Genomic DNA, 2,911 nt, shown 5'->3' with positions numbered 1-2,911 from the left:
GTCTTTTAATTTCCTGGCTACTGGTGCCAAGAGTGTTGACTGTGGAGCCAAGCAAACTATACAGTGAACAATCTCAATATATCAATCTCTTCACCATCCATTCTGATACTGCCAATTGGCCCAGTGGTGAGAATCTTTATCTTCTTGATATTAAGCCTCAATCCATATTGAAGTCTGCAATCCTTGACCTTCTGCAGCAAGCGCTTCAGGTCCTACTTAGTTTCAGCAAGGAGGCTTGTGTCATCTGTATAATGCAGATTGTCAATAGATCTTCCACCAATCCTGACACCACATTTCTCCTCATAGAGCCCAGCCTCTCGGATAATCTGTTCTGCATACAGGTCGAAAAGGTGTAGAGACAGGACACATCCCTGCCATATGCCCTTCCCAATTTTGAACTACGCAGTGTTTCCTTGTACTGTTCTGATGACTACCTCTTGGTCCAAGTATAGGTTTCACATTAGCATGATCAAGTATTCTAGGATTCCTATTCTTCTCAGAATCAGCCACAGTTTGTTATGATCCACACAGTCAAATGCCTTTGCATAATCAATGAAACACTGATAGACATTCCTCTGGCAAAATAGTCAGCTTAATAACCAAGATGTGTCTTATACAAGCCATGATCTTTTCAATCACTTGTTACGCATCTGGAAGTTGGACAATAGTTTGGAATCTAGATGAATATGGTTTATCACAATGCTTTGCAAACTCTGTAAAAGTTGAATAATTAGTACAGATCACCAAAGAAGAATTGCTGCCTTCAATTGTGTTGTTACAAAAGAGTCCTGAATATTCCATGGTTTATCAAAAGAACAAAATAGTTTTAGGGCAAGTCCAAACAAAGTGTTCCTTAGAAGCAAGGATAGCAAAACTTCATCGGACATATTGTATGTTGCCAGAAATTACCATTGCTTAGAAAAAAAAACAGCATACCTGGAAATTTAGAGGGTAAAGAAATAGAAAAAGTAGACCATCAGTAAAATGGAGTGACACAGTGACTGTGACAATGGACTCAAGCAAATCACTAAGAAAGGCACAGGATAGTACAAGATTCAGATCTATTTTTCATAAATTTGCTAGGAATAGTAGTCAACTAAATAACTGTGAACAACAATAAAGGTAGGGAAGTGAAGAAAAATCTCCCATCTCTGTTGTCATATTTGCTTTACTGTTGGTTTGGTGTTTTTAAAGTATGTATTGTTGTTGTTATGTGCCATCAAGTCGCCTGCCACTCACAGTTACCCTACATACAATAGCTCTGAAGCTTGCCTTTCCTGAGCCAATTACACTGATTTTGACATTCCTATCCCATCCCCCTAGTTCCTGTATAAATCCATCTCATCTGGGGCCTTCCTTTCCTGCACTGTCCATCCAACCTTCTGAACATGATGTCCTTTTCCAACGACTGGTCCCTCCTAGCCATGTGCTCACTGTATGTAAGATGGAGCTTCAAAATCCTTGCCTCCAAGGAGAAATTTTGTTTCTCCTCTTCAAGACAGACCTATTTGTTTTCTCAGCAGGCCATGGTGTGTTCAAGGCTCTTCTCCAACACCACAACTCAAAGGTATCAATTCTTCTCCTATCATCCTTAGTCATTATACAGCTCTCTGATGCATAGTAAGTAATTGTGAAGACCATTGCCCGGATCAAGTGCATAAACCTCATACTCTAGACTTACATGGTTGCTTCTCAGTACTCTGGAGAGGTCTCACACAGCATACTTACCTAACACAATTTGTCTTTTGATTTCCTCTCTGCTGGTGCCAAGAGTGTTGTTGACTCTGTTGTTTTAATTTTAGTAATTTAGATTTAACTTTAAGGAGATAAAGAATTATAGAGATACATTGTCAGTGACAAAAAGCTGTTTATTTTTGTTTAATGTATCATAATTTTTATTTTATTATCCACTACCTCTGTGTGCATATCTACAAGACAACTATAAAGTATAAATGTTTAAAGTAATGCATTAACTTATGTCAGAGTTTTAATTTCAAGATGGTTATTGTTGTTGTTAGATGTTGTTGAGTCTCATACAATCCACAGTGGCTCTATAGACAATAAATCTGAACCCTCTCCTATCCTTTGCCATTTACTGTGTGAGTTCACCTGGTTGAAGGCCTTCCTCTCTTTTATTGACCCTGTACCTTTCCAAGCGTGATCTAGTTTTCCAAGTAATAGCCTCTTCTAGCAACATTTCCAAATATAAGCCAGAGTTTTATTATCTTTGCCTCTGAGGAGCAAGTTGGCTGCATTTTATCCAATTTATATATTTATTTGTTTTGACAGTTCAGGGATATTCAATACTATTCTACAACACCACAGCTCGAAGACATAAATTCTTCCATCATCCTTATTCATTGTTCAGCTCTCAGATGCATAGCAAGTAATTGAAATGACTATGACCTGAATCAGGACTTTGAGTTAGTCCTCAAACTGCCATCATTGCTATTCAATAATTTGAAGAAAGCCTTGACTATAGAATTTTCCCAGTACAATTTATCTTCTGGTCTCCTGACTGCTGGTAACAAAGGTACTGATTGTAGATCCGGGTAAGTTAAAGTCATTGGCTTTTTTAATCTTTTCTCCATCTATCATGATATTACCTATTAGTCTGAAATTTTTATTTTCTTAACATTGAGATGCAATCCACATTGAAGGCTGTATTATTTCATCTTCTTCAGCATGTGCTTGAGGTCTTTCTCCCTTTAAGCAAGAAAGTTTTTGTCATCTCCATAACACAAGTTATTGTTGAAACTTCCTCTAATCTTAATTTCACATTCTTCATAGAGTCTAGCTTCTTTTTTTTATTAAATTTTATTCATTTTAATGAACATTTACAGAGATTTTGGGTTTTCATTCATTCATTGTTGCACTGTTTTCTCCACCCTCCTCCCCAGTTCGTTCTTCT

The sequence above is a fragment of the Elephantulus edwardii genome, unplaced genomic scaffold, assembly GCF_000299155.1.
Source record: "Elephantulus edwardii isolate Elephantulus edwardi_28Jun2011 unplaced genomic scaffold, EleEdw1.0 scaffold00133, whole genome shotgun sequence".
Taxonomy (NCBI): Eukaryota; Metazoa; Chordata; class Mammalia; order Macroscelidea; family Macroscelididae; genus Elephantulus; species Elephantulus edwardii.
This window is presented reverse-complemented; position numbering follows the sequence as displayed.